The sequence below is a fragment of the Mirounga angustirostris genome, unplaced genomic scaffold (genome assembly GCF_029215605.1).
Source record: "Mirounga angustirostris isolate CCGP_5_RB_7025 unplaced genomic scaffold, mMirAng1.0.hap1 SCAF_9, whole genome shotgun sequence".
NCBI classification, from domain to species: domain Eukaryota; kingdom Metazoa; phylum Chordata; class Mammalia; order Carnivora; family Phocidae; genus Mirounga; species Mirounga angustirostris.
In genome coordinates, this window is record NW_026991717.1 from 49718642 (window position 1) to 49745372 (window position 26731).

At 38.5% G+C, this 26731-nt stretch overlaps 1 long non-coding RNA gene and 1 other non-coding gene across 2 annotated transcripts in view; both read left to right on the forward strand.

The window, feature by feature from the left end:
- The first annotated feature begins 13362 nt into the window (after nt 1–13362).
- The window catches only part of LOC135361577 (uncharacterized), an 89480-nt gene continuing 76111 nt past the window's right edge, over nt 13363–26731 (forward strand). Inside the window, exon 1 of the long non-coding RNA XR_010405017.1 lies at nt 13363–16234. This is a non-coding gene — a long non-coding RNA (uncharacterized LOC135361577). The remainder of the gene's footprint in view (nt 16235–26731) is intronic.
- On the forward strand, nt 22813–22943 carry LOC123862613 (small nucleolar RNA SNORA63). The gene has a single exon (XR_006795306.1). It is a non-coding gene; the product is annotated as a small nucleolar RNA SNORA63 (small nucleolar RNA).

Consider the following 26731-nt stretch of genomic DNA (forward strand, 5'->3'; position numbering starts at 1 on the left):
TTGCTGATGGAGGAAATACTTCAGGAGCCACAAGAGTATAAAAATAGAAATAAGGACCATGAATTGGGAAGAATTGGTTAATACTTTAAGAGTACTGCTCCAAAGAATGTTAACAAACCAAAAATCCAAGGGACAGGTTCTTTAGTATTTTTGAGGAACTCAGTTTTCAATTCTTTTAAATGCTTGCTTTAATATATTACAATAAAGTGATATATGTTTAGTTTGCTGCCAAGCCATGCACGCCTAGGAACACCAATGAAAAGTATGCCTTTCTGGTCTGAGTTACTCCACACAATTTTCTAGTGTATATCTAATGAGACTTATGTATTTTTTTTTTTTTTTTTTTTTTTAAAGATTGTTTTAGAGTGTGCCTAAGCAGGGGGAGAGGGAGAGACAGAATCCTCAAGCTGACTCCCTGCTGAGTGTGGAGCCCGATGTGGGGCTTGATGGGGCTCGACCCCAGGACCCTGAGATCATGACCTGAGCCAAAATCAAGAATCAGACACTTAACTGACTGAGCCACCCAGGTGCCCCCATATTTCCTCTTTTGAAAGCAAGGAATGCAGTGTAGGGAGTGAGCAAGTTTAAAAACAGCCCACCTGATTAAAAGGATTTGCCATTCAAAAGGATAATACAACATACTCATGTTTTGTTAAAGTATAGGTGTCTACTTTGCATTGTTCTCTTCAGTGTTCTGATTCTTCATACTGCCAAACACCAGAGCTAAATAGCTTTTGACTTTGTAGTAATACAATTCCCATTTCTTAGAACATAACACAAGAAGAACCGAAAGTACATTAGAACCTTTTGGCACATTAGAATCATATGCGGCAGCCATATGATTAGCATTGCCAGAGCCCTGTCCCAGGCCAATTAAATGAGAATCTCTGGGATTGAGGCCCAGGTATTGGTATTTTTAACAAGCTACCAGGTGAGGGTTGACCAAGATGCCAACATAGGAGCCTCTTGAACTTTCTTCCTTCCATGGACATGCAGTGTACAGTTACATACAAAGCAGTTACTGCTGAAAAAAATCCAAAAGCTAGCTAAGTGACTTGCACATTGGCTGAATGAAAATAGCCACATCGAAATGGGTGTGAAAGGCTGAGACACACTCTTAAAATAAACCCCACCCTGGCACAAGACCAGATAATGAGGAAAAAACTCCCCAACTCCTAGCTTCTCCCTGTGGAGTGAAGGGTTGGGACTGCACATCTGGTGCCCCAACTTTTAAGACTCCCACCTGAGGGACAGTCTCCCAAAACACCTAGCTCTGAACAGTGAGACTTGTGTCCCATAAGAATGTAGCAAACAAAGTAGTTGTTACTGGCATATAAACACTTGCTGTGGCTACCCTCCCTGGGCCCAGTGTAAAGGGAGCAGGCAAAAATCACACATTTCCCAGTCTTTTAACTAAAAGGGGATCATCTGCATAATTGGAAAGCTGGTGACTGCAGGTCAGCTTTCTTTAGGGGCTAGATGCATTCTCTGGAAACTGGGGAAACTAGTGGGCTCCTGTTTTCTCCCTACAGCCCACTCTAAGCCACCAGTGTCATTGTGGAAGAAACATAAACACATTTGTGCCCCAGCTTTTGCACTGCTGCCCATGGGACATGCCCATGAATCACCTGGCTCTGAAAGTAATGGAGCTTGCATTCATGAGTCCTATAGGACAGTAGCAAGCAAAGTAGTAGTTCTTAACAGGCATAGGAATAGCCACTTGCAGCTATACATACATGTGGGCCCAGAGCAGAGGGAACAAGCAAAAATACTCCCAATATCTACCTGGAAGGGGCTTAACTATATACTTTCTCACCTATTGTCTGAGGGTCCGCTTTCTAATCAGCCAGCATCTAGGTAATGACTGAGATCCTCCACTTTGGGACACACTGGGATAGGTTCTGGCCCACCTTTAACTAGAGACTGCTAACAACAAAGAAGGCAGCTTGGACAATTATGAAAGGAGCTGGGACCAGGCTGATAGATGTTCATCTCTTACATAAGACCACTTTGTCAAGATAGAGAGGTGGCTGTTTTACCTGATATGCAGAAATAACATAGTCAAGGAAAATGAAAACGGAAGAATATATGCCAAACACGATCCCTCTGAAATCGCTCCTGCTCTGTTCTCCTCACCTTGCAAAGAGCCCTGGCTGGGACTGGCACCACTCCAAGTGACTCCTGCCTTGGGGAGAGGAAGAAGCAACTTCACACCAGTGTGCCTGCTGTTCTGGCAGCTGAGTCTCTTAGGTGGCTGTGGAGGGAGTAAGTCATGCCATTCAGTGCCCCCACAACTGTGGCAGGAAAATTGCAGAAACCTTGTCTGGCAACGCCACCTAGGGTTGGACTGCACATCTTTAAGCCTGTGACCACCTCCAGTAGGCCTCTCTATAGGACAGGGACCAAACTCTGCCCAGTGCCCAAACCCTGCTGTGTGCACCCACAGCAGGCAAAATGGGTCATTGCAACAGGCTGGGCTGAAGTCAAATAGAGCTTAGCTACAAGATTAGGGGCACATGCAGCCCATAAGGGAGACATCCCTGGAGTGCTGGTCCTGGTAGCCAGGGAGGACTGTGCTACAGGGAACCAGAGGACTTGTACACAAGGCCACTACTTTCAAGACCAGGAGACAGCAGATCTCCCTAATACATAGAAACACAGAAATAGACAAAATGAAGCGGAGGAGTATGTCCCAAATGAAGGAACAAGACAAAGTCACAGCAAAAGAGTTAATTCTTTATCAGGCATATTGCTCATCTCTGTTTCAGAGAACAGTAGATGAACTCCATAAGAACTTCAACAAAGATAGAAATGTAAGAATCAGATGAAGAATTCAGTAATAGAAATAAATACACGAGAGGGAGTCCACAGCAGATTAACAGAAGAATGGATCAGGGCACCTGGGTAGCTCAGTCCATTAAGGGTCTGCCTTCGGCCCAGGTCATGATCTCAGGGTCCTGGGATGGAGTCCCACATTGCACTCCCTGCTCAGTGGGGAGTCTGCTTCTCCCTCCCTCTCTGCCTCTCCCCGCTCCCCGCCCCCCCAGCTTGTGCTCACTTGCTCTCAAAAAGCCTTAAAAAAAAAAAAAAAAAAAAAGAATGGATCAGTGATCTGAAAGGGTAATGGAAAACAAATAAGCTGAACAACAAAAAAGAAAAAAATAGGTTAAGGAAACTCAGCAGTATCATCAAGCAAAATAACATTATAGGGATCCGAGAAGGAGAACAGGGAAGGGGAGCAGCAAACTTACTTGAAATAGTGGAAAACCTCTCAAACCTGATAAGGCTATCAGCTGACTTTTTAGCAGAAACTTTGCAGGCCAGAAGACAGTGGCATGATATATTCAAAAGTGATAAAAAGAAGAAACATGCAACCAAGAATACTCAGCAAGGCTATCGTTCAGAATTGAAGGATGGATAAAGTTTCCTAGGCAAACAAAAGTTAAAGGACTTCATCACTAAAACAGCCTTACTTACAAGAAATGTTAAAGAGAGTTCAAGTGGAAAGAAAAGGCCAACTAAAAGTAAGAAAATTATGAAAGGAAGAAAAATTCATAGGTCAAAGCAAACATAGAGTAGATTAATCACAGAGCCAGTATGGAGGTTAAAACACAAAAATAGTAAAAGCAATTATATCTACAAAAATCAGTCAAGGGATACACAAAGTAAAAAGATGTAAAATAGGACATACATAAAACATGGAGGAGTAAAAATTTGGTGCTTTTAGAATGTGTTGGAATTTAAGCAACCAACTTAATATAGACCACCACACACGTGGCATTATATATGAATCTAATGGTAACCACAAATTAAAAACATAATACACAAAAATAGAGAAAATAAGCATAACACTAAAGAAAGCCACCAAAGCACAAGGGAAGAGAACAAGAAAGGAACAGAGAACTATAAAACAAGCAGAACATTAGCAAAATGGCAGTAAGTATATACCCATCAATAATTACTTTAAATGTAAATGGACTAAATGCTCCAAAAGATAGAGGGTGACTGAATGGCTAGAAACAATAACCAGGTATATGCAGCCTATAAGAGACTCACTTCAGACCTAAAATCTTCACCTAAGTGAGGGAATGGAAAAACATATCCCATGCAAAAGGCAGTGAAAAAAAACAAAAACAAAAAAACGGGTAGCAATACTTCTATCAGAAAAAAGACTTTAGAACAAAGTCTGTAGCAAAAAACAAAGGGCACTGCATAATAAAAAAGGGATCAATCCAAGAAGAGGATATAACACTTGTAAATATCTATGTACCTAACATCAGAATATCTAAATATATAAAACAAATGTTAACACAGGGAAAATTGACAGTAATACAGTAATAGGGAGTTTTAACACCCCACTTACATCAGAAGATTATACAGACAGAAAAGGAACAAATAGTGGCTTTGAATAACCTATTAGACCAGATGAACCTAATATATGTACAGTAAAATTAATCCAAAAACAATACACATTCTTTTCAAATGCACATGGAACATTTCCAGGATAGATCATGTTAGGCCACAAAACATGGCTTAATAAATTTAAGAAGATTGAAATTATATCAAACATCTTTTCCATTCACAAAGTATGAAACTAGAAATTACAAGAAAATATCTGGAAAACATACATGGAGGCTAAACAACATGGTACTAAACAATGAGTGAACCAAGAAATAAAAGAGGAAATTAAAAAGAACAACGCATGGAGACAAATAAAAGTGAAAACAAATGGTCCAAAATTTTTGGGACACAGTAAAAGTAGTTCTAAGAGGGACATTTATAGTGATACAACTCTACTAGAAACAAGAAAAATCTCAACGAACCTCATCTCACACCTAAGGGTGCTAGAAAAGAACAAATGGACTAAAGTTAGAAGGAAGGAACTAAGAACAAAAATAAATGAAATAGAGAAAAAATTAGAAAAGATCAATGAAACTAGGAGTTGGTTCTTTGAAAACAAAAGCAAAATTGATGTCTTTAGCCAGACTTAACAAGAAGAGGCCTCAAGTAAAATCAGCTGGGAGGGAGGAGAAATCATCAGCACCATAGAAATACAAAGGATTATTAGAGAATATTATAAAAAATTATTTGCCAGCAAATTGGATAACCTAGAAGATATAGATAAAATTCCTAGGAACATACAATCTTCCAAAAGTGAATCAGGAAGAAATAGAAAATTTGAACAGACCAATACCAGCAATGAAATTAGATCAGTAATAAAAAATCCCCCCCAAAACAAGACCCCAATCAGATGGCTTCACAGGCGAATTCTTATTTATTTATTTTATTTATTTATTTATTTTTAAGATTTTATTTATTTATTTGAGAGAGAGAATGAGACAGAGAGAGAGAGAGCATGAGAGGGGGGAGGATCAGAGGGAGAAGCAGACTCCCTGCTGAGCAGGGAGTCCGATGCGGGACTCGATCCCGGGACTCCAGGATCATGACCTGAGCTGAAGGCAGTCGCTTAACCAACTGAGCCACCCAGGCGCCCTTCACAGGTGAATTCTATAAAACATTTCAAGGAGAGTTAATACCTATACTTCTACAACTATTTCAAAAAAATCAAAAGAAGTAAAATTCCAAATTCATTCTATGAGACCAACATTACCCTGGTACCAAAACCAGAGAAAGACACTACAAAAAAAGAGAAAGCTATAGGCCCTTATCTCTGATGAACAAAGATGCAAAATTCTCAACAACATGTTAGCAAACAGAATTCAAGAATACATTAAAAAAATCATAACTAGGATCACAGGGATGCAAGAATGGTTTAATACAAATCAGTGTGATACATCACATTAACAAGAAGGATAAAAACAATATGATTATCTCAATAAAGGCAGAAAAAGCAGTTGACAAAATACAATATCCATTCATGATAAAAACTCAACAAAGTGGGTAGAGAGGGAACATACTTCAATGTGATAAAGGCCACATATGGCAAACTGAAAGCTAACATGGTGAAAAACTGAAAACTTCTAAGATCAAGAACAAGATAAGCATGTCCATTCTCACCACTTTTCTTCAACATAGTACTGGAAGAGCTAGCCACAGCAATCAGACAAGAAATAACACATCCAAATTGAAATAAAATTTTCACTATTTGCCGGTGATATGATACTATATATAGAAAACCCTAAAGACACCACTAAAAAACCATTAGGACTAATGATTTCAGTAAAATTGCAGGATACAGAAATAATATACAGAAATTTGTTGAATTTCTATAAACTATACATGACTAGAAGAAAGGGAAATTAACAATTACATTTGCAATTGTGCCAAAAAGAATAAAATACCTAGGAATAAATTTAACCAAGGAGGTGAAAGTACTGTAATACAGAACTGGAAAAATCCTAAAATGTATAGGCACCACAGAAGATCTCGAATAGCCAAATGCAATCTTGAGAAAGAACAAAGCTGGATATATTGCAATCCTAGATTTCATGATACAGTAATCAAAACATTATGGTACTGGCACAAAAATAGGCAAATAGATCAATGGAACAGTATAGAGAGACCATAAATAAACCTACATGTATATGGTCGATTAGTCTATGACAAAGGAGGCAGTAATATACAATGAGTAAAAGACAGTCTTTTAAATAAGTGATGCTGGGAAAACTGGACAGCTACATGTAAAAGAAGGAAAGTGAACCACTTTATTATATCATACACCCCCCCCCCCAACAAACAAACAAAAATCCCTCAAAGTAGATTGAAAACCTAAATGGGAGTTCTGAAACCATAAAACTCTTAAGAGAAAACATAGGGAGTAATTTCTTGGACATCGTCCTTAGCAACATATTTATGGATATGTCCCCTCAGGCAAGGGAAACAAAAGCAGAACTATTGGGACTACACCAAAATAAAAAGCTTTTGCACAGCAAAGGAACTATCAACAAAACAAAAAGGAACCCAGTGAATGGGAGAGGATATTTGCAAATGATATCTGATCGGGGGTTAATATCCAGAATATATGAAGAACTTACGCAACTCAACACACACACACAAAATCAAATAATCTGATTTAAAAATGGACAGAAGATCTGACTAGACATTTTCCCCAAGAAGACATCCAGATGACCAACAGACACGTGAAAAAGATGCTCAACACCACTAATCATCAGGAAAATGCAAATCAAAACCACAATGAGGTATCATCTCTTAACATTCAGAATGGCTATCAAAAAGACAAGAAAAAACAAGTGTTGGTGAGGATGGGGGGAAAAAAAGGAAACCTCATGCATCATTATTGAGAATGTAAATAGGTGCAACCACTGTGGAAAACAGTATGAAATGTTCTTGAAAAGTTAAAAATAGAAATACCTTATGATTCAGTAATTCCACTACTGGGTATATATCAGATAAAATGAAAACACTAATTCAAAGAGATATATGCACCCCTATGTTTATTGCAGCATTATTTACACTAGCCAAGATTTTGGAAGCAACCCAAGTGTCCACTGATGAATGAATCAATAAAGAAACTGTGGTATATGTATACCATGGACCACTGCTTAGCCATAAAAAAGAATAGGATCTTGCCATTATTGACAACATGAATAAACCTAGAGGGTATTATGCTAAGGGAAGTAAGTCAGACAGAGAAAGACAAATACCACAGGATTTCATTTATATGTGGAATCTTAAAACCAAAATACCTGAACAAAAACAGACAGACAGAAACAGACTCTTAAGTAGAATAAACTGGTGGTTGCCAGAGGGAAGGTAGGTGGGGGGATGGGTGAAATGGATAAAGGTGATTAAGAGGTAATAAAACTGCCAGTTTTGAAGCAAATTTAAGTCACAGAAATGAAAACTACAGCATAGGGAATATAATTAATAATATTGTAATAATGTATGGTAATGGATGGTGGCTCCATTTACTGATGGTGAGCATTGACTAATGTATAAAAGTGTTGAATCATTTTTTGTACACCTGAAACTAATATAACATTATATGTTAATTATAATACAATAAAGAAAAAAAAAGTTGAGAAGAGTGAAGATAGCATAAGGGATTTATGGAAAAACATCACATGGATCAACAATCACATTATAATTGTCTGTGAGGAAGAAGAGAAAGGTGCAGAAAACTTATTTGAAGAAATAATGGCTGATAACCTTAATCTGGGGAAGGTATTAGATCTCCAGGGTGAGACGTCCAGAGGGCTCCAAATAAGATCAACTCAAGGAGAACCACACAAAGACACAGTATAATTAAATTGCCTAAAGTTAAAAGGAGAGAATCTTAAAAGCAGCAAGAGAAAAACAACTTGTTGTGTACAAGACTATGAACAATTTTTCCAGCAGAAATTTTGTAGGCCAGAAGAGAGTGGCATGATATATTCAAAGTGCTGAAAGAAAAAAACTGCCAACCAAGAATACTTTACGTGACAAAGCTGTCCTTCAGAATTGGAGAGATGATTTCTTTCCAGGCAAAGAAAAGCTTAAGGAGTTCATCACCACTAAACCAACCTTACAAGAAATACTAAAAGGAATTATTTAAGGTGAAATGAAAGGGTGATAATTACTAACAGAAAAACGAGAGTGTAAATCTCATTGGTAAAGGTAAATACATAGTAAAAATCAGAATAATTTCATGTTGTAGTAGTGGGGAATAATCACCTATAAAGCTAATATGATGTTTAAAAGAAAAATGTAATAAAAATAACCATAAACACAATAACTTGTTAATGGATACATGAGATAAAAAAAATGTAAGTTGTGATATCAAAAACAGATTGAAGGGGAAGAGGGAGTAAGAGCTTTAGAATGTGTTTGAACTTAAGTTATCAATCTAAAATAGACTTATAAGTTGTTTTATGTAAGCCTAATGATCATAGATGCACAAATCCACAAAGCAAACACCTCCAATAAATGCACAAAAGACAAAGGGAAAGGAATTAAGCAAACCAGTAAATAAAGTCACCAAATTACAAAGTAGAGCAAAAGAAAGGAATATACGAAAAACAAAGCAGAAACAATGAACAAAATGGCCATAAATACCTATAATTTAAATGTTGATGGACTAAATTCTCCAATCAAAAGACACAGATGGGCAGAAAGGATAAAAAAATAAGAACCATGTATATCCTACCTACAAGAGACTCACTTCAGATGTAAGACACATACAGAATGTAAGTGAAGGGATGGTAAAAGATAACCTATATAAGTGGAAACCAAGAGAAAGCTGGGGTAGTGATACTTGTAACGGACAAAATAGGCTTTAAGATAAACACTGTAATAAGAGACAAAGAAGATCATTATATAATGATTATGTGGTCAATCCTACAAGGGGACCCACTTTCACCAATGGATAGCTCAGACAGAACGTTAATAAGGAAACACTGGCCTTAAACAACATGTTAGATCAGATGGACTTAGACATAAACAGAACATTCCATTCAAAAGCAATAGAATATACATTTTCCTCAAGTGTACATGGAATATTCTCCAGGATATATTATATGTAATGCCACAAAACAAGACTTAGTACATTTTAGAAGACGGAAATCAGATCAAACAGTTTTGGACCATAATGGTATGAAACTAGAAATCAATTATAGGAAATAAACTGGAAAAATTCAAATGCAGAGATTAAACAGCATACTACTGAAGAACCAGTGTCAAAGAAGAAATCAAAAAGGAAATAAAAAATTACCTTGAGAAAAATGAAAATGTAAATAAAACATACCAAAACTAATGGGATGCAACATAAAGCTCTTCTAAGAGGGAAGTTCCATGTAGTAAATACCTACATCATGAAACAAGAAAGATCTCAAATAACCTAACTTTATACTCCAAGGAAACAGAAAAAGAACAAACAAAACCCAAAGTTAGCAGAAAGAAAGAAACAAAGATCAAAGAAGAAATAAGTGAAATAAAGGTCAAAAAAACAACAGAAGTGATGAAACAAAGACCTGTTTTTTTGGAAAGATAAACTAAATTGACAAAGCTTTAGTTAGACTAAGAAAAATGGAGAAGACCCAAATAAACAACATCAGAAATGAAAGAGGTGGCAACACATAGAAACCAAAGAATATGAAAAATCATAAAGATCAAAAAAGATACTATAAACAAGGGAGGGAGGAAGATGGTGGGAGAGTAGGGGATTTCTTTCACCTGATCCCTTGAACTTAGCTAGATAACTATCAGATCATTCTGAACACCTATTAATTCAACCTGAGATGTTAGAAAAGAATTGCTGGAATTCTACAAATAGGAACAGCAACACTTTTTGCAAGGTAGAAGGTGTAGAGAAGAGAAGCTGAGGGGATATATCAGAAGATAAATGGCCGGGGGAGGGAGCCTCTGTAAGCTGGCTACTGGAAAGTGAAAGAGCGCCAGAGTGCAAAATCGGAAACTTTAGAAGTCTGCTCCAGTGAGAGAAGTCCCTGCCTGAAAGGGGCTCAGGTGGCAAAGTGGGGCAGAATCCTAGGTGGGACAGTGTGGTCTCAGGATCCGTGGGGACACAAAGAATGGGGGTCCCTGGGCTGACAGAGTTCCCAAGCATTGGGAACCAGAAAGAAACAGACAATCTACAGAAACAGAGATTTTTACAGGTAATATAATAGTACTAAGTTCATATCTTTCAATAGTTACTCTGAATGTAAATGAGCTAAATGTTCCAATCAAAAGACACAGGGTATCAGATTGGATAAAAAAGCAAGACTTATCCATATGCTGTCTAAGACCTAAAGACACCTCCAGATTCAAAGTAAGGGGGTGGAAAAGCATTTATCATGCTAATGGACATCAAGAGAAAGCTGGGGTAGCAATCCTTGTATCAGACAAATTAGATTTTAAACCAAAGACTATAGTAAGGGATGAAGAGGGACACTTTATCATACTTAAAGGGTCTATTCCACAAGAAGATCTAACAATTATAAATATTTATGCTCCTAACTTGGGAGTAGCCAATTATATCAGCCAATTAATAACCAAATTAAAGAAACACATTGATAAGAATACAATAATAGTAGGGGACTTCAACACACCACTCACTGCAATGGACATATCATCTAATCAGAAGATCAACAAGAAAATAAGGGCTTTGAATAACACACTGAACCAGATGGACTTCACAGATATATTCAGAGCATTCCATCCCAAAGCAACAGAATACACATTCTTCTTGAGTGCATATGGAACATTCTCCAGAACAGATCATATACTGGGTCACAAGTCAGGTCTCAACCAGTACCAAAAGATTAGGATTATTCCCTGCATATTTTCAGACCACAATGCTTTGAAACTTGAACTCATTCACAAGAGGAAATTTGGGAGGAACTCAAATACATGGAGGTTAAAGAGCATCCTATTAAAGAATGAATGGGAATTAAAGAATTAAAAAAATTCATGGAAACAAATGAAAATGAAAACACAACTGTTTAAAACCTTTGGGATACAGCAAAGGCAGTCCTAAGAGGAAGTACATAGCAATACAAGCCTTTCTCAAAAAATCGGAAAGGGCGCCTGGGTGGCTCAGTTGGTTAAGCGACTGCCTTCAGCTCAGGTCATGATCCTGGAGTCCCAGGATCGACTCCCGCATCAGGCTCCCTGCTCGGCAGGGAGTCTGCTTCTCCCTCTGCCCCTCCCCCCTCTCATGTGCTCTCTCTCATTTTCTCTCTCTGAAATAAATAAATAAAATCTTTAAAAAAAAAATTGGAAAGGCCTCAAATACACATGGCTAACCTTACACCTAAAGGAGTTGGAGAAAGAACAGTAAATAAAGCCTAAACCCAGCAGGAGAAGAGAAATAATAAAGATTAGAGCAGAAATCAATGACATAGAAATGAAAAGAACAGTAGAACAGATCAATGAAACTAGAAGCTTGTTCTTTGAAAGCATTAATAAGATTGATAAACTCCTAGCCAGACTTATCAAAAAGAAAAGAGAAGGGACCCAAATAAATAAAATTGTGAATGAAAGAAGAGATCACAACCAACACCAAGGAAATACAAACAATTTTAAGAACATATTATAAGCAACTATATGCCAACAAATTAAGCAATCTGGAAGAAATGGATGCATTCCTGGAAATTTATAAACTACCAAAACTGAAACAGGAAGAAATAGACAATCTGAACAGACCCTTAACCAGCAAGGAAACTGAAGCAGTAATAAAAAAAAAAAAAAAAAAATCTCCCAACAAACAGAGTCCAGGGCTGGATGGCTTCCCAGGGGAATTCTACCAAACATTTAAAGAAGAACTAGTATCTGTTCTACTGAAACAGAAAAATAGACTCAAAATTGATGAAATACCTAAATGTGAGACAGAAATCCATAAAATCCTAGAGAACACATGCAGCAACCTCTTCAAACTTGGCCATAGCAACTTCTTTGCTAGACATGTCTCCGAGGGCAAGGGAAACAATAGCAAAAAAACTGTTGGGACCTCATCAAGATAAAAAGCTTATGCACAGCAAAGGAAACAGTTGACAAAACCAAAAGACAACCAACAGAGTGGGAGAAGATATTTGCAAATGACCTGTCAGATAAAGGGGTAGTATTCAAGATCTATAAAGAACAAACTCAACACCCAAAAATGAAATAATCCAGTCAAGAAATGGGCAGAAAACATGGACAGACATTCTCCAAGAAGACATACAAATGGCCAACAGACACATGAAAAAATGTTCCACATCACTTGGCATTAGGGAAATACAAATCAAAACCTCAATGGGATACCACCTCACACCAGTCAGAATGGCTAAAATTAACAAGTCAGGAAACAACAGATGTTGGCGTGGATGTGCAGAAAGGGGAAGCCTCTTACACTGTTGGTGGGAATGGAATGCAAGCTGGTATAGCCACTCTGGAAAACAGTATGGAGTTTCTTCAAAAAGTTGAAAATAGAGCTACTCTACGACCCAGCAATTGCACTACTGGGTATTTACCCCAAAGATACAAATGTAGTGATCTGAAGGGGCACCTGCACCCCAAAGTTTATAGCAGCAATGTCCATAATAGCCAAACTGGAAAGAGCTAAGATATCCATTGACAGATGAATGGTTAAAGATGTGGTGTATATATATATATACACACACACACACACACACACACACATATATATACACACACACACGTATATATATATATACAAGTAATATTACTGCACCGTTAGGATGAATACTTACCATTTACATCAACATGGATGGAATGGTGAGTATTATGCTGAGCAAAATAAGTCATTCAGAGAAAGAATTATATGGTTTCATATGTGAAATATAAGAAACAGCACAGAGAATCCTAGCGGAAGGGAGGGAAAACTGGATGGGAAGTCATCAGAGAGGGAGAAAAACCATGAGAGACTCTTAACTATCTGAAACAAACTGAAGGTTGCTGGAGAGGAGGTGGGTAGGGGGATGGGGTAATTGGGTAATGGTTTCTAAGGAGGGCACATCATGTGATGAGCACTGGGTGTTATATGCAACTGATAAATTATTGAACAATACATCTGAAACTAAGGATGTACTATTTTGACTAACGGAATTTAAATTAGAAAAAAAGATACTATAAACAAGTATCTGCCAATGAACTGGATAATCTGGAGAAAATGCATAAATTTCCAGAAACATATGACCTATAAAAACTGATCATAAACAAACAGAAAATCTGAACTGACCAATAATGTTTAAGGAGATTAATTTAGTAATTAAAAAACTTTGGACACAAGGAAGCCCAGTAACAGGTCTTTTCACTGCTAAATTCTACCAAACATTTAAAGAATTAGTACTCATTTTTGTCAAGTTCTAACAAAAATAGAGAGGGAACACTCCCAAATTCATTTTATGAGGCCAGCATTACCCTGATACTAAACCACATAAGAACATTAGAAAGAAAATCATAGACCAATAATCCTGATGATCATAGATGCACAAATCCTCAACAAAATATTAGCAAACTGAAGGGTACTTGGCTGGCTTAGTCAGAGGAGCATGAAATTCTTGATCTTGGGGTCATGAGTTCAAGCCCCACGTAGGTTGTAGAGATTACCTAAATAAGTAAAAACTTTTAAAAAATTAGCAAACTGAATTCAATAGTATTTTAAAAGGTTTACACATTGTGATCAAGTGGAATTTATCCCAAGCATGCAAAGGTTCAATATCCATAAATCCATCAATGCTTACACCACATTAACAAAGTGAAGGATTAAAATCATATGATAATCTCAATAGATGCAGAAAAAGCATTTGAGAAAATTTTATATCTGTTTATGACAAAAAGTTTCAACAAAGTGGGTACAGAGGGAATGTACCTCAATATAATAAAGGACATAGATGACAAGTCTACAGCTAACATCATACTAAACACTGAAAAGCTAAAAGCTTTTTTCTAAGATTAGGAACAAGACAGATGTCTGCTCTCACCACATTTATTCAACATATTTCTGTAAGTCCTAGCCAGAGAGATTAGGCAAGAAAAAGAAATAAAAGGCATCCAAATTGGAAAGGAAGGTCACTATATGTTGATGACCTGGTATATATAGAAAACTCTAAAGACTCCACTGAAAAACTGTTACAACTAATAAATGAATTCAATAAAGTTGCAGAATACAAAATTAATATACAAAATTAGTTGTGTTTCTATACACTAATAATGAAGTATCAGAGAAAGAAAACAATTGCATCGAAAATGCCTAAAAATATAAACTTAATGAAGTGGGTTAAAGACCAGTACATTTAAATCTGTAAGATGTGGAATAAAGAAATCAAAAAGATACATAAATGGGAAAATATTCCATAGTTATGGATTGGAAGAATTCATATTGTTAAAATGCTCATTTACCAAAGCAATCTACAGATTCAATGCAATCCTGTCAATATTACAATGACTTTTTTCATGGAAATAGAATAAACAATCCTAAAGTACTAATGGAGCTACAGACCTCGAATAGTCAAAAGAATCTTAAGAAAGAATAAAGCTAGAGGCATTATGCTTCCTGATTTCAAATTCAATTAAAAAGTTACAGTAATTAAAACAGTATGGTATTGGCATAAAAGCAGACATTTAGATCAATGGAACAGAATAGAGAGCACAGAAGTAAACCCATGCATATGTGGTCAATTAATTTTTCACAAAGGGGCCAAGGTTATACAATAGGGAATGGACACTCTCTTCAATAAATGGTGTAGGGAAAACTCAACAGCCACATGCCAAAAAATGAAACTGACACTATCATACACCAGACACAAAAAACCAACTCAAAATGGATTAAATATTTGAACATGAGATGTGGAAACATACAACTCCTAATAGGAAACATAGGTGGTAAGCTCCTGGACTTGGTGATGATTCTTTGGATTTGACACCCAAAGCAGGGGCAACAATACCAATAATAAACAAGCAGGACTATATCAAACTAAATAGCTCCTGTACAGCAAAGGAAACCATAAACAAAATGAAAAGGCAATCTACCAAATTTCTAGCAATGATGTTTGTGTAACTTCAGCAGCAGTTACATAATTTTCCAATACCTAGGGACTCCCCTTATGATAGCTAACTGGAGGTTTCTTAAGTTTTAAAACAAATTGGAGTATAAAGGCAATCATTTTAATTTTTTTTATTGGAGTTTGATTAATATTCTGTTCAACTGATGTGGCCTTGGAATAAAGCAGTGAGGATGGTATGGTTCATTTGCCAGGATCTACATATTTTATCTTCTTTAATTCTCTCACTTATGAACATCCTGGCTAGGATTCCTCCTTGAATCTTACATGAGGAACACACACCATATTCTTGCCCTTCCATCTGTGCTCCTGTCAAGGTGTAGCTTATCACCAAAAAAACCCACAAAAAACCAAAAATACAAAAAACCAAAAAACTCAGCTACTTCAACAATAGGTGAAGAGTAAGTAAGAATGTAGAGAGTTGGGGTTTTTATTCTGAGAAGTATATTATACCATCTGTGGGTGGACATAGCTGCAAAATGGGCTGTTACTTGAAGCATTTTTTATGCCCTCATTATAACTAGATTTGTATTTTCCCCAGTGACTCTGGGGTTCAAGATACACTAATTAGATTTGGACAAGTACAGAGTATTAATTCAGATGAACTATTTAATCTCATTTCAGAATGTTTCCATCACAAGACAAATACTTAGCCAAAGCAGCATCTTTCAAATTTCTTAGTCTTGACTTACGAAAATATTCAAAGAAACCACTTTGTCTTTATTTTTTTCTTCCCAGGAATGAAGCAGTACAGTCGTGAGGACAGTGAACAGGTATTGTCTTTTATTTTTTTTTTAATTTTTTTTAGATTTTATTTACTTATTTGAGACAGAGAGAATGAGAGAGAGAGAGCACATGAGAGGGGGGAGGGTCAGAGGGAGAAGCAGGCTCCCCGCCGAGCAGGGAGCCCGATGCGGGACTCGATCCAGGGACTCCAGGATCATGACCTGAGCTGAAGGCAGTCGCTTAACCAACTGAGCCACCCAGGCGCCCGAACAGGTATTGTCTTTTAAAGAACACCCAGAGCTTGGGGATTCAATAAATAACTCACTACTTCCCTACCTCCACCAAAATCTCTTCACTCCAGCTGCAAACTTGAAACTATCAAGTGTTCAAATCTTGGACTTTTAATCTGCCTCTTCTTAATATCCTTCCTTCTCTGAAATACATCTATAGCTTATATGGTATTTAAGGATCAACCTCAAATGTGCTCTTCTTGGACAAGGTTAGTTTCAAAACTAGTAATATGCATGGTGTTTGAAATTTTAACTTTTCACTTACCCATTTTTCTATTCAATAAGTACTGAGCTGGTCCTATGTACTGGGCACTGTTCAAGGTTGTGTGTGGATATTGTAGTGAACAGTTGGAAATCAATCCCTACACTCATGGAGTAGGGTGGGATAAAATGTCCCAAGTAAAGGCTGACAACAATATCAAACAGAAAGTGATGCAAGGGTAAATCAAAAGTTTTAAAATGTGGTTAAAAAACTAAAGTAAAAAAACCTTGACCCAGAAATCTTAATATATTCTAAGGAAATAATTTATGTGCCAAAATATGAATGTACAAAGATCTTCATCATATTATAGCACAACATTGGAAACAAGGACTGATTAAACAAATTAAGGACCAGTTGAATAAATTATAGTGCATCATGTAATAGACTGTTCAGAAGCCATTAAAAAGGATGCTGCAGAAATGTTTCTAATTACATAGAATAATGCTTACAATATATTAAGTGAAAGTTGGTTTCAGAATTTTATGTGATTCCTCTGAAAGAGTGGTTCTCAACTGGGGGCTACTTTGCCTCTCAGGGAACATTTATCAATGTCTGGAGATAATTTTGGCTGCTATGCTGGGGTGGTGCTACCAGCTTCTGGTGAGCAGAGGCCAGGAATCCTGATGAACATCTTACAATGCATAGAACAGTCCTCTACAACAAAGAATTATGTGGTCCAAAATATCAATAGTGCTGAAGTTGAGAGACTTTGCTCTTAATTACACACAGCGTTGAAAGAACAAATGGGGTCATGGGTGTCTTAAATGTTTTTTTCTTTGTTTGGATTTTGTTTTAGATGAGAACATACTATCATTAGAAACAAAAAATATTTAAAAACATGGTACTAAAATTTGGACTCATCTCTGCCTGGGAGTGTTTTTTCCTTAAGAAATTCAGGCATTTTTGTCTTTTCCAACTACTCCCCTGGCCTGTGCACACCTGATTGCCTATATCTATGATGCCTCTATTTCTGATGGACCCAGGTTATGTCTGGTCCTTGTTTACTCCTATTGCATGACTTGATGTACTCGCTTGCTTTAGTAATGAGCTTTATCTATCCAGGGAAGTTATCTGTTCTATGTTTTGAATAGCATGTTCTTAGATATCCATGGGTTATTAGATATCCATGACTTCTAAGGAAGTCAGAGGACCCTGTCATCCCTCAGCACAGGTCCCAGAAAGATGAGAGTGCGCAGTGAATACCTCAGCTGCTAAGCACTCTACTCTGGCAGATCCAATCCAGGCTCATCTCCAGAAAAGCTAGGGTATGGTTATCTCTTTTTGGTTTAATATTGTGTTTTTTTTTTATAAAGGGTCCAAATGGGCTAATTTAGCTGCCTCTTTTTTAAACCCACCATGGAAATAAAGATTAACCATAAAATACCTTTAAAAAGCACTCGAGTTTTATGTGCAGGGAACCTAGGACCAATGGCATGCTGGTTTGTGGAAGGCTATTGTAGTCTTTGCAGAAACTTTCTCAGGATTTCTATTACTTTGGATGTTCATGTTTATTCATCAGGAAATTAATTGTCTCCATTAATTAAAAGACATTAACTTGGCAGGACAAGCACTGTGAAGTGGGCAAGGTAGATCATATATTTTCTCTTTCGCCAGACTCCTCATTTTCTTTTTTATTTATTTATTTATTTATTTATTTATTTATTTGAGAGAGAGAGAATGAGATAGAGCATGAGAGGGGGGAGGGTCAGAGGGAGAAGCAGACTCCCCGCCAAGCAGGGAGCCCGATGCGGGACTCGATCCCGGGACTCCAGGATCATGACCTGAGCCGAAGGCAGTCGCTTAACCAACTGAGCCACCCAGGCGCCCCAGACTCCTCATTTTCTAACTAGAGCCTGCATGCTATAAAAAACTTGAAGTTAATTTACTTTTGTTCTTGTAACATAGACATTGTTGGGGCCTATGAATGTGTATGCACTTCATTTGATTACATCAAATATCCTCACCCCCAAATAAAGAGTACAATTAATTCATTAGTGGATGGTTTGTTTCCATGGATAAGTGCCAGTTTATGATGATTCCATCAATACTTTCACCACAGTAATTTCCCATTTAATCAGTGTTTAAATTGAACTGGGATCAGGCAGAAAAAGCACAGTTTTGCATAATTATAGTGGAGCAAATGGAGATAGTCATAGGACTTTAGCATTAGAAGCTTCACTGCAGGGCGCCTGGGTGGCTCAGTTGGTTAAGCGACTGCCTTTGGCTCAGGTCATGATCCTGGAATCCCGGGATCGAGTCCCGCATCGGGCTCCCTGCTTGGCGGGGAGTCTGCTTCTCCCTCTGACCCTCCTGCCTCTCATGCTCTCTGTCTCTCATTCTCTCTCTCTCAAATAAATAAATAAAATCTTAAAAAAAAAAAAAAAAAAAAGAAGCCTCACTGCAGAAGCACAGATGGGTTAGGAGGTGTTGATAAAAAATATGCCCAGGAATAAATCCTTTATAAGCATTGTATTAAATTCTCAATGCTTGGGGCGCCTGGGTGGCTCAGTCGTTAAGCATCTGCCTTCGGCTCAGGTCATGATCCCAGGGTCCTGGGATCGAGCCCCACATCGGGCTCCCTGCTCTGCGGGAAGCCTGCTTCTCCCTCTCCCACTCCCCCTGCTTGTGTTCCCGCTCTCGCTATGTCTCTCTCTGTCAAATAAATAAATAAAATCTTAAAAAAAAAAAAATAAATTCTCAATGCTTGCATGACAATTAACTTTGCATTAATTACTTTAGGTTTTCTTTTTTTTTTTTTTAAGATTTTATTTGACACAGAGAGAGAAAGCACAAGTAGGCAGAGAGGCAGGCAGAGAGATATAGCTCTAAGTAGAAATCCTACAGACTGAGCAGCCTATGAAGGCACTTGTCATGCTCCATTTAACTTAAATCATTAGATTGTTGAGAAAGGCATTTCTTCCCAGACCTGTCTAGGCGGTAAGTTCAATATTTAGTAAGTTGTCCCTCTGTGCTTCTCTAACCTTCTTTAAGCCAGTGCTGTTAAAGTATGGGGTTACCTTGTGGGAGGATGGGCTACCTTGGAAAACTGATTTCCAGATAGAGGCCTGTCTATAAATTTTCTGGATTAAGAATTGTACTTGCTGGTTTTGCTTTCTCAAAACTGCTGAGAGAGAGGGTGTACATATAGTGTTCTTCAGGCAAGGGACTTCTTAATATGTAGTCATTTGTTAACTAGGTTTTTGTCTTAGAATTTTTTTCCTCCTCCTAAGTCATCACAAATACTGTTGAAGTCTCCCCTTCCACACTGTCACACTATTTCCCTCCTTCCATTCCCAGAGAACCATTATTAGATGTATAAGCTTTCCAGGCATGGCTTTGTAATTTCACTTCATTAATGTATATCCACAAACATTATATTATTTTACATGTATTTAAACTTTAAGAAAATGGTCTCATACTGAAGCTTTCTCAATACATTTTTGCACTAGACATTTTTTTAGTTACATCCATGTTGTGCACACATGTGGAGTTAGTTTGTTCATTTAAATGATGTACAATATACCATCATGGAAATGTACCACAATTTGTTACCCATTACCCTAGTGAACGAAATGTAAAAAAAAATGTTAATTTTTCACTATTACAAACAACCAATTAGTGAAGATTTTTTTTTTGTACTTTTATTTTGCTGGGATTTGAATTCAAGACTGTCTGATTATAAAGCCTGTGCTTTCCTCACTATATCAGATTGGCTCTCAAGTGATATACTTCTGTTATAACCCAGTTTGATTTGGTAGAACACATTAGCTAATGGATTTAATGTCTAAGGCTAAAATGTAGAAATACAGTAACCACTAGCCACATGTGGTTACCGAGTGCTTGAAATGTGGCTAGTGCAAATTATGATGTACTGTAAGTAGAAAATACATGCTAGATTTTGATGGAAAACAGAATGTAGAATACCTCATTAACAAGTTTTGGGTATTGCAGTGTTCATATTTTAGATACATTGGGTTATATTAATATATCAAAATTAATTTCCTCTATTTTTACTTTATTAATGTAGCCTCTGGGAAATTTAGTTACATACAGGGTATTGGACAGTGCTGGTAAGGAATGACTTGGGCCCAAGTGGCCTCTGTACTTCTAGGTGCCAGGTGGGGGCAGCAGAGATTTGCTAGACTCAGGATTCCAGATAGGGTAGCACCAGGTAGAGGTGCTGTGCTACCAAGCTGAGAAGCTCAGACAGGCAGAATGTCAGCAGAGGTTAAATGGAGCTATAGCCAATAAGGAACCAGGGGTTAGATCCTGGATCCTGGTTGAGAGGGACTGCAGCCAAGGCAATTTAGAGGACTAGGGCTGCTTTAAAAATGAAAGCTCTTATAGCACAGCTCTGAAGTCACATAATTCTGTTTGACTCCTGACTCTGAACTTGGTCAAGTTATTTGACCTCTGAAAATCTCAGTTCTCATTTGTAAATTGGGGATAATAGCACTTTTTTTTTTTTAGTTGGTGCATGTAAAGAGCTTATCACATATATACTGAATGTTTGAGAAAGCATAAGAAATGGTCTCTCCTTTTGGAGCAGTAGACTCAGGCTGCAGATCTTACCCACAAAGGTTTAAAGTTACCCATATTAAGCTCAACATGAAGTTCTCTCAGCTGAGAAGGGATACACAGGAGTTCTTACTATCTTATCTCTTGCCAAGCAAGAGCCTTAAATTGATTTCTTTTTCTGGCTCTAAGCTGGTGTAATGCATGCATTTGTTCATCACAGACGTTTCCCAGTTCCACGTTAAGCAAGCATTAGGGATTCAGAGATTAGTGAAATGTGATTAAAATGTTTACAGTTAAGTGAACAAGATAGATGGGCTGTTATCTAGCTATGATACAAGGTGATGGGAGCCTAAGTTGAGTTATGAGAGAATAATTAATTCCATGGGGAGAGTGCAGAGGGCTTCCGTGATGGTGTTGAAAAGCAGAGGACATTACTGAGCATCATTCTGTCCCCTAAATTCCCCAATCTCTCAAGGCTCAATATCCTTGATCTTTACCAGTGATCTCCATCACCCACCACTGAAGTGTCACCATTGAGTGCATCACCAATAGGAATTGCTCCATTTTCAAGACCTGAGCTCTGATTTTTTTCTCAGCACTGCCCAGCCTTGCCCAGTCTCCATTTATGCAGTGGTCTCTAACTGGGATGTGATTATTCAGGGGCTTTGCTTTGCAAGACAATTCAAAGGGTTCAGAAAGAAAACATTAAAGTTTTTATTTACATTTAGCTTTTAATTACCCCTTTATATTGTATATTTTTTGTGTATTCTTTATAACTACATGATATATTAAAACAGCAATGCAAGTATGTAATAAACACATGCATATATTTTGAGAGTGAGCAAAATTTAGTTATGGGGTACACATAATCAAAGAATTCTGTAGATAACTGCTTTAATGCATTATTCATAATTGGTGCTTTCTAGTGAAAGAAACCCAACTCACACGACACTTATGGAGAAGGCACTTATTAGACCTCTGAACTGAAAAGACCAAGTGTGTGGTTAGCCTCAGGTATGTGGGGTCCAGGCTACAATGATGTTGTTAGAGTGCTCTCACTCTGTCTCTCAGCTCTTTGTGTTGGACAAGATGGTAAAGGTATACTCTTCCAACTTAATGCCTAGTAGGAAAAGACTCTTCTGAGGTAGCAGAAAATTCCTTGGGGAGACTGATTCATTCAGGTATGGGCATGGAACCCAACCAGACCAATCACTGAGGTCAGTGGGAATGGAATATTCTGGCCATGTGGCTTAGATCATGTTCTTGGGGAGTGAGGGTGATGTGGATTAACCCTATGGGAACCACATGGTAAAAATTTCCCCCATGAAAAAGGAAGGAGACAGAAGTGGGCATATAGGACACATAGTGGCCTATATTAGAGGGGGACGAATTACCTCGGGACAGGTTTCATCCAAAGATGTTAAGATCCATAATCTAATGGATAACTTTTCCCAAAATTGTAACCAGCCCTGGGAAACTGAGGTAAGATGTTGGGATCATTCCTAGGCTGAGGAAAGTTTTATGTTAAATGTGCATAAAGATGACACCAAGTCTGATGCAGGATCTAGTTACAATGTAGCTGTAAAGTGCTGCCTTGTCTTTGCCCCCTGCTCAAAATAAAGCTGTTACCTTTCTAGCCCTGTCCGCCATGGTGCTTAGCAGCCAGGGGTGCATGGTCTCAGACATGTTTACCAAGTAAAACACTGACTTGAGGGGCGCCTGGGTGGCTCAGTCATTAAGCGTCTGCCTTCGGCTCAGGTCATGATCCCAGGGTCCTGGGATCGAGCTCCACATCGGGCTCCTGCTCAGCGGGGAGTCTACTTCTCCCTCTCCCACTCCCCCTGCTTGTATTCCCTCTCTCGCTGTGTCTCTCTCTGTCAAATAAATAAATAAAATCTTAAAAAAAAAAAAAATGACACCAAGTCTAGGCAAACATGGTTTCTAATACCCCCCAATTCCAAAAGGTTGAGATGTAATTTCTTTCTCTTTAGAACTGCCAATGTCCTTTCTCTCAGTGCATCTTATGGCATTAAGTTATAGGCTTTGTGGTCAGAGTGGCTTGGTTTTTCACCTTGATTCTGCTATATACTAGCTGTGTATGTGCTGGCCAGTATACCAGAATCTCACTTACATCATCTGTACTTTCTTGCTAGGATTGTTGGGAAGATGAAATGAGAATATGTAGCTTAGTTCCTAGTACTTAATAGGAATTATGTCGATGCTTCTAATGCTACTGTTCTCCTTTTCAACCAGTTTGGCCAGATTCCTATAGTTAAGGATACAGGGCTGATTCATCTTTGAAAATGCCATAAGTCCCCTCTACTGCATGTAGTAGATGTTCAAGAAATACTTGTTGAATGATGAATGAGGTTATGAATGTAGGTTATTTTGTTTCAAATTATTCCCAAGCGCTCTATTATGGAATGCTGCTCAGACTTTCAGGTCTATCATGGGACGAATTATTCTTTCAACAAGAAAATTATTTCTTCATGTTTTTCCACCAGCCTTCTGAAATGTAGACCAACATTGCAGGGAGATTTTTCAGCGTGCTGGGATTTCAGCACTGGCTTTGTGCGAAGTATAGAATTTTTCAGGGCTGATTCTACTGCTTTGTAAAATATTTTGATCTTTTTTCCCCCAAAATGACCACAAAAAAACTGAATGAACTGTTCTCATTGACCTCTCCAAAGGCTCTTTCCCAGTATGGAAGTGATGAAAAGGCTGACATGGCCTGGGATTGCGTGGGCTGCTTGAAAAGAATAATTTGGCAACAAAGGTTGTGGCTTTTCTTGGGCCAACTTTGTACTATTGTGACTCTCAGTGTGGAAGAAGTTGCCATGGAAAACAGTGATTTAAAAAGATAGGCTGTTCTTTTGGGAAATAGCGATGGAGAGTAAAGTGGTATACATTTGCCCACATACTGCTAAGAGACTAATTTTTGGTCGCTTTTATTTGCCAAAGAATCTGGGTATGTTGGAGTTCTTATCCATAGGGAAAAAAAAGGGGTGACCTTCCCAAAATGCTGTCAGAACTTCCAGCCTTGGAAAGTTATTATGGAGTCACTAGGGCTTTCATTTCAAACACAAATTGCATGCTTACTGGAGACAGAACAATGATACTGGAAGGGCTGGCTAACTGCCAAGAGAACACACCTGTCACTTTGGTTTTGAGAGTAAAAAAGACGAATGAAGTTGGTGATTTCAGGGCTAATTACTGACTACAACCAAAGTCACTTTGGACTTTTTGTTTAAAGATAAGAAAGATTCTACAGGGGGCAAGGAAGCTCCTTGATCCAGTCATTATAGATGCAGGCCGTTAGTCTAGGCACTGAGCAAGATGGAAAAGACTGAATAAATTGAAATAATGAAGCTGATGTGACAGTATTTACTGGAATTCAGGAGTGATGTCACCAAAATGGTGGTGTAGGAGACCCCAGCCTCTGTCCCCCCAACAAAGATCAACAATTAGACAGTTATCCATGAACAAAAACAGCTCTGAGAGCACTCTGGAACCCATTTAAGAAACTTTAACACGGGGGAATAAAAAAACCTACAATAACTGCAAAAAAAGGGGAAGATAGCTTCATTTTGCCTGCATCATCTTATTCCTTAAGCTGGCATTGCTTAACACCAAGAATCAACTTCTCAGCTAGAAAGAGCCCCCCCTCCCTTGGTGAGGATCCAGCTTCCCTAGCCTTTTAAGGTACTGCATAAAGGTCCTGGAGTGGCAAAACTTAGATGCATAAAGATGGCTAGGAACAAGGAGGAAAAACAAAGGCTCCATGTACAAGACATACAGGAGTGATGGTGGCTCCCAAAGACCTGCTCTGCAGACAAACATGGTAGCTTTCACCACCAAAGAAACTAGTAGTCAGCACAGCTGCTATGTACTCCCTGCCAATTTCACCTACTTTTGCCTCACAGATACTCACACTCACTGGTGCCAGCTACCTGAGTCCCTCTCCATTCTTAACTTCTTCCCCAGCCCCTTCTGGAGCCTAGGAACCATACTGTCAGCCAATCCAGATCTCTGTGGCTGTGTGAAGGCAAGAAACCAGGCCTAGATTCCTGTGGCTGACCCCCACTGCTGTGTGCATACTCAGGGCTCACCCTTCTAGCTGTGCACCTGCCTGAACATGCATCACTGTCCTTCAGTGCAGTGCACATGTCTGAGGGGAGACTGTGCAGCCAGGGGAGAGCACACTCAACAGTCAGGGCCTCCTCGATGCTTGTAGGCTCAAATAAAGTGCTATCTTCCATTACTATCTTGCATCACTGCACTCATCTGCACCTATCCTCTACAGCTGTACACCTGCATGGCCGTGCCAGACCCTCATAACTAGCCTCCATTGCCATGCACACATTATAAGACCCAGCAGCCAAGGTGGTACATAATGATATCCAGGGCACCTACAGCTGCCAGTGTACCCACAGTTGATGCTAGCCTTTGCAGCCTTCCCTGACTCCCACCACTATATGTGTGTCTGCAACTGGCCCTTGACTACATAGGCGTGTGTAGCTGGCCTCCACACTTAAGTGTGTGCATCTCACCAGCTTCAGCCACCACTGCTGTCTACTCTGATCTCTAGCTGCTGGACCAGGAGGCACCCCTGAGGATCCCAATAGCCCTTGCAGCCCCTGCGGACACCCATAATGCTCACCAAACCATGCAGTTTTTGATCTGGACCCTAAGCAGCTTGAGTAGAGAGACATCACATTCTCCCAGACCCAGTGCTGCCACATACCCCTGCACTTGGTATCCTGTACCACTACACTCAGGGTCACAGTATGCCCCAGCATGCCCTTACCTACAGGTGAAAGACCTCATCTTACAAAATTTAGTCCACAAAATCTGGAAGAGGTGACTGCTTCAAAGGTCTTGACACCTATACAAAGCTACAGGGATCAAAAAGAATCAAGGCAACATGACTCCACCAAAAGATTACAGTAAATCTCTACTAACTGGCCCCAAAGAAATGGAGATCCAGGGATTTTCCAATACAAAATTCAAAATGGTCTCTCATGGTTCATCTCCCTCTCTGATTTCCCTCCCTTGATTTTTCCCTTCCTTCTCCTAATGTCCTCCATGCTATTCCTTATGTTCCACAAATAAGTGAAACCATATGATAATTGACTTTCTCTGCTTGATTTGTTTCACTTAGCATGAGAGACTATGGACTCTGAGAAACAAATGGAGGGTTTTAGAGGGGAAAGGGGTGGGAGGGGTGGGTTAGCCCAGTGATGGGTATTAAGGAGGGCATGTATTGCATGGAGCACTGGGTGTTATACAAACAATGAATCATGGAACACTACATCAAAAACTAATGATATACTGTATGGTGACTAACGTAATAAAAAAAAGAAAAATAAGATTCAAAATAATTGTTCTAGATGCTCAAAGAGCTATAAGAGGACACAGAAATAATTCAACAATATCAGGAATACAAGAACAAAATGAGAAGTTCTAAAAAAAGA